Genomic DNA, 6,880 nt, shown 5'->3' on the forward strand with positions numbered 1-6,880 from the left:
GGGATTTAGGTTGGCTTGTCCCTAATGTGGGATTGCCTAAGTGGCATTCGCTTTCTAAGGCTTATGCATGATGCCATTCTTATCAAAGCAAGGAAAAATGCAATTTGAAATGAGACGTGACTTAAGGAGCCCTTTGTTTGCCAGGGTAAGCCTAAAAATGGTATGGCATTAATTTATGAACAAAATATACCACAATTTTCAGACGTGCACTAGCCTATCTACAAGGGTAGGTCCTAAAAGGAGGTCATGCCAGACCTCTTATTTCCTAACGTTTGTGAATGCAAAAGATAAGAAACAAGGAAACGTTAGTTCAACACATAATCACATAACACGTTGGACAATTAGATGATACAAAAATCAACAAAGAAATAAGGAAAGAGGGTGGGATCCCTCCCCTCGTGCATGGTGTCCCTAATAGGGTAAGGTCGACTCTACCCTAGGCAATTCTAAAATGGATGCATGAGGTTGGGGTTCACTAATGCATCTAGACTCGACAAGCTCAGGTCCCCAAGCCTTCAGACTTGGAAACCAAGGGTCATCACTCCCAAGGTTCCTTGTCGGTGGCTCGAGCAATTCCCCAGACGTTGCTACGCACACGTCGTGTTACGGCTACCCGTCTGGGCGAATCTAAAAAAAATCCTCAACTTTCGACTAAAAACTAATAGGTCATCAACCTAAAGTTTAAAGCGGAAGATCGAGTGACCCCTCGGATCATGTTACGCACACGTCGTGATACGATCACATGTCCAAGTGGGTCGCCTAAAATCCTAATAGGGTGGAGTGGCGTGACAAGCCACTAAAAGAAAAATAAATGAGGGGTAAAAATAATTAAAGCGTATGCGCGTATGCTAGTGCTCGTTTGGAGGGGAGGGATCAAGAACCAACGCGAGGCTCTAAGGTGACACACCCCCCCAAATGCAATGCGAGCGCGAGGTAAGCAAGTAAACATACATCCAATCAACCAATCATACATTCGTGAGCGAGGGAGTAGTTGGATACGCGTGAAATGCAAAAATCCTAATAAAAGGAAAAATGCAATCCTAAACACCCAAATGTGATATATGAAAAGATTAAAAGAAGAAAAAGATTGATTAAATCAAATTTGCTCGGACTCTCGAATATCCCCAGTGGAGTCGCCAACCGTCGCGCCCCATTTTTGATAAATAAATAAATGGTTTAAAAAATGTATTTTGTGATTGGAAAATGAATCGTGATTTAAAAGAAAAATGGGTCTAAATGGGGTTTTGAGAATGCGACGATTTGACCCAAAATTATAGTTTAAAAAGGGTTTTTAAAACTAAATACGGAGTCGCCACTTGGTAATGAGTTAAGGTGTACCAACTCACCTAAAAAATGTATTTTTAAAGAAAAATAGGAAAAAGTAGTGAGAAACCCTTTTTAAACGACTCCTAGTCTACGTAAACCAAAGAAAAAGGTTCGGGAGTCACATTTGACAAAGGGGAAGGCAAGGATAAAATCCAAGGCACCCCTTTGACCTAGCCAAGGCTAGTTGCATGATTTAATCAAAGATTTTCTTGTTTTAACCAAAGAATTTATTACATTTGGATGCACTACATGAATGCAAAAAGAAGGAAAAAATGCAAACCTAAATTCTAAAATGTCTCTTGTAAGGTTTTTGGTCCCAACCACATGAATTGTGGCGGCCAATAAAGGAAAACCTTATAGAGGTCGATTAATGCAAATGATGGCTAAAGTGCAAGTGTGCAAGTGTATAAAAAGGTGCACGTGTGAAATTGTATGAAAAATCCAAGTGTTTGTGTGCAAGTGTATGAATGAAAAGGTGCATGTGTGAAATTGTATGAAAAATCCAAGTGTTTGTGTGCAAGTGTATGAAATATAGTGATAAGTGCATATAGGTGTAATTAAGTGCAATTTTGTGAAGTAGAAATCAAATTGAACAATAAGGAAAGGAAAAGTGATGAGGAAATGTGAATTGAAAAAAAATGAGTAAGTGATAAATGAGAATGAATGAACCTAAAGGAATGCATCAGGTCGGGTATGGGAATGACTCCTAACGTTTTCGACTTCGATTTTCCCTTTGATTAGAAAGCAAAACTAGCGTGCTAAGGCTATCGAGTAGCCACACTCGCTCGTTTCCCTTATCAGAAGGGGACTCTTCAGGCAAATGTACCCTAACTAGCATGAGATGCAAGACCTAAAGTGAGGGGAAAGGGGAATCGAGGAGCATGCAAAATGATAAAACTAAAAAGAATGCATGACATGTGATGAACATGCGAACATGTACTAACGAGGGGAAATCCCTAAGGGTCTAGCGTTGGACTAGCCCATTCTATGAATTCCGACTAGCGTTGGACTAGTGGAAACGTACATTCATCCATCGCATTCATTCATGGCTATGGAAAGCGAGTAGACATGCCAAACACTCGTAAACACATAGCACATAACATTTAGCATGCTCGACTAGATGCAAGGCCCTAACAAAGCAAATTAACACGTAGCAACTAAGCATGCAAGACACATAAGGCAATTAAAGCCCTAACTATTACATTTGCTAGCTAGGCACACGTCTTCGATAGGTCTTCATTGAATGCTCCTCCAAGCCCTATCTATTACAAGCCAAGAGGTGTACACATACCCCATAAAGAATAACTTAAATAAAAAGCAAAAGTAAATGACATAAATAAAAGAAATTAAAGAAAGCTAGGAAAGCAAAGTAGACATGTATTTCTCACGTAGCACGTTGGTTCACATAGGAGAGACAAAAAATAAAAGGAATTATACCTTCCCCGTTGGTGATATTAACGAAATGAATAAGACCTAAATGGGGCTAAAGTCACCAAATATCGGGACAACTTGGGCTAAAATCATCCAAAGCAAAAGATTAATGACCAATTTAATGATAAAATGTAAATAAATCAAATGACATCCATCAAACCATCAAAAATTTCCTCAATCACAACTCAAAGGTACTTAAAGATCAAGGAGAAGGCATGACCTATTCAATTTCCAAGTAAAGCATCTACTAAGGACTCAAACATAACCCTTACCCAAACATTCGAGTCAATCGAACATTTAAGAACTTTAAAGGTCCAAAACAAAACAAGGGTCAAGCAATCCAACACATAAACATGGAATTGAACAATTAGAAGCATTTAAATGCCTAAGACTTCCATATTCATGAAATAAAGCCCCCAACTATTGATTGAATCATCAAAACATCTAAAATCCACACAAATGCACATTACCACATGAATCTAGATGAAGCTCTTGAAAACCTTTGAACTCATCCTAAAACCCCTTACCAAATCTATCCAAGAGTCAACCCAAAACGTATAACTATCAATTAAGATCCTAGAACGGCAAGGTTAATCAAATAATTCAAGTAATTGAGCCATGGTAAAACTAAGGTAGACATGGAAGTTACGTTGCCGTTGTTTTAGGACCTAATTGCAAACACATGAAGTCATTCAAGTCCAAATGAAACGCTCAAGAGTCTCAAAGATTTCCAAACGATAGAATGCCAAACAACTGTTCAAATTGTAATAAACTTAGGACTCAATTGCAAACCAAGGACCCAAATGCAACCACTAATCTAATCAAACAAGGTCAATTGAGACATTTTAGGAATTTTGAAAGTCCAAGAGCCAAGGAAGGTCAAGTGAGAGTTAAAATGCAACTATTTCATGATCCAATTGCAAGAATTTAGAGTATTGGTGGGCTTTTGCAGCATTACTGCGAAAATCACAGGGATCCAATTGAAGAAATTATTTTATTTGTTGGGTCATAGTAACATAAGGTAGAACCTGAGGGGTTAAAGTGTAATCTTTTTGAATTTTCATGCATGCAACGTAGAAGATTTCTGCATTTTTGAAACTTTCTGTAACTATTTTACATTAAGCTTTAAACAACCGAGAATGAAATTGCTGCACTTTGCTTTCAAACTAACTCAGATTCTTAGGTTCAAAAACACAACTTCAATTAGATATTTTCCAACCCAACATCACAACTTCAGATTAAGCAACTAACTATACCACTACCATGATCCAAACAAACAAACAACTCAGAAAGATATCACACTCAATTTTGGGAAAACATGCATGCCACGGCAAGAAAAAACTTCAGCTTCCGCAATGTTTCATTTGCTACCAAATTTACAGCTTACCAAATTGCCTTCTTACTCCAAGCAACAAACTCAAAACAGTAAGATTACCCTATAAATTCTTCTAACATGAACAGCCAAAAGCCAACATCGTAAGGACAAAATGAGCTACTGCATATCAGCCAACAAAAACCACTGAGACAGGAATGCGTAAGAACAAGAGAACACCAGCCATGAAGATAGAGAATTCTTCTTTGCAAAAAAAAACTCATTTCCATATTTACCCATTATCCCAATACCGAACCTAATGTGAAAGTAAAGAGAAAATGCATCCTAGAAAAGGCAAGCAAACCCAGAAATTCAAGCAAATCCAGATTTTAGCAGCCTGCAATTCATTTTTGACATGGCCTATCATAATTCAAACCTTTCAGCCCCAAACATACAAAGTCAGGTTTAATCCATCAAATAATGCGTCCAGCAGTGCCTGCAACAAACAGATACCCTGTTGCAGCCCACTGTTGTACCGCAGGTTACTGCTTCAAATTGCAGCCAGCAAGTGCATGAAAAGATGATCAAACAACAAGCAATCGGAAGGAAAACTCAAACTGTTCCAGGAGCTTCAGCAAAGACTATTACTCGACATCATTTAGCAATACTTGAACGCTTCAAACTAACAGAATGGAACCCAAATCAGAAAAAGAAATACCGAACGCATGGTTATCATACCGACAGTCTCCATACTAACGAAACTCAGGCAACTTATGCCTTTTGTTTTCTAAAACTAATGCCCAGACATCGACAAACAAAGGATGAAACAACAAGGCAATCATAACACACAGCAAAGTAATGAAACAGGTTCACCTATCCCTTCCACTACTAAAACCCATCATCACATTTCAAGACGTAAAAGAAACAGCAACCAGGAAAATGTTAAGAATCAAAACCTGATGAAGGTCATGAAACCAAATCATATACAGCCTAACCAAAAAATGTACAACCTAACCGACCCCTTCGTCAAGGATAGTAACCTTAGGAAGACACGATCATCAGAGACAGGAGACAGGCAAGCCAATAACCATATTTCACATCAATTTGCTAACAAAAATCATGGATAGAAAGGGCAAAAGGGAGCCTTACAGTTGAGAGTAACGGCGGTTGGTTCTTGTTAGTGGTGGTAGCACTTCCGCTCCTTCCTTGCTTGCGGATTTTCCTTATGCTATTCTGATCTCCTTTGAAGCTTCCAGCAGTTCCCTTTTCAGCAGTTGTCACCCAAAAACTCCTCTCCAAGATCGAAGCTTTCTTCAAGCTTCCTCCCGAAAACTAGCCTTCCCTCCAGAGTTTCCAGCCATCCTCCCTCAGTTTTCTCGTTTCTTTCGATCCCTTCTTGCTCGGCCCGAGCCTTTTCTATTTTCTTGCTCTCAATCCTGACCCTCAGCCGCCGAGCTTCCCAAGTTTTCAAGTCTTCTTTTTTTTGTTTGTTGTTCGGCCAAGCTTTCCTTTCTGATTCAGATCTTCTTCCTCCACTCCAGCTTTCTCTCTCGTTGTTTTCTTCTTCTTTGTTCAAGCAGCCGCCCCTCGCTCTTAGCTCTCTATCTCTCGGCTCTCTCCCTCTTTTTCAGATCCTTCCTCCCTCTTTTGCTTTCCCCCGCTTTCCTGGTTTCTAGCCGTCTCCTTCTAAGACCTCTCCTTCGGTCGCTCAGTTTTTCTTTCCGCCGTTCTCTAAAACTCTCCCCTTGCGGCTACTCTTTTCTTTCCCTTTTATATGGAGCCTCCAATCCATAAACCCTCACCCGAATGGTGAGGATGAAGGGCTTGCCCTTGCCTTCACATCAGCCCTCCGATGATCTTCCGTGAGTGTCCTTTGCACGCTGCAAAAAATTGCAGCGTGCATGCCGCGACATTTTTTTTTTAAATCTAATTAATTAATATAGATAACTAATTACCTAATAATAAAAAATAATAAAAAATAATAAAAAAAATGCAGAAATGCTAACAAAATGCTAATTTTCTTTCTATTTTTTTTCCTTTTTTCTTTTTGAAGTAATTTAACAAAATGGTAATAAAATTAAATGAAAACCAAAAATTTAATTAACATCAGATAAAAATAAATAAACTAGAAATAATAAATAGCAAAAATTGCAATTTTCCATTTTTTTTCATTTTCCATTTTCATCGTTTTTCTCATTTTTCTCTTTTTCTCTTTTTTCTTTGCTAAAACTTGAAAAGCTAAAAAAAAACAACTAATATGACAAAAATAAAAAAAAAAAATAGCAAATGAACTAAACAAACTAAAAGGCAAAAATGAATAAAACTAAAATAAAACAAAATCATGAATTTAACAAAAATCAATAGACAAGAATTATCACTAAAACGAAGCATATAAATTATTTCAAAATTTGGTGTCTACACAAATCCTAGCACAACTAGGTCAAATATGCAGAATACCAAACCAGAACCGTAATTGCAGGTTTACAAATCACACTATGCTGTAATCAGTACAACTCAGTCTATACAGGTCCAAATGCAGAAATTCCAAAGGAATATGATAGATAGGACATCAAGTTACATTTCATCAGAAGACACCAACAACAAAATCCAAAACAATCCCAGCCAAAACAACCCATTTCAGACGCAGTTCGCACATTCTGATCAAACCAGAACAGCAACAGTAAAATCGACATATCTCACTCTACACTATTCCAAATGACCTAAAATTTTACAGGCATCTCAAACACATCAATACCTACAACTTTTATGTTTTAAGGAAAGGCCAATTCGGCCTCTAACCATATGATACAA

The sequence above is a fragment of the Coffea arabica genome, chromosome 6c, assembly GCF_036785885.1.
Source record: "Coffea arabica cultivar ET-39 chromosome 6c, Coffea Arabica ET-39 HiFi, whole genome shotgun sequence".
Classification (NCBI taxonomy): domain Eukaryota; kingdom Viridiplantae; phylum Streptophyta; class Magnoliopsida; order Gentianales; family Rubiaceae; genus Coffea; species Coffea arabica.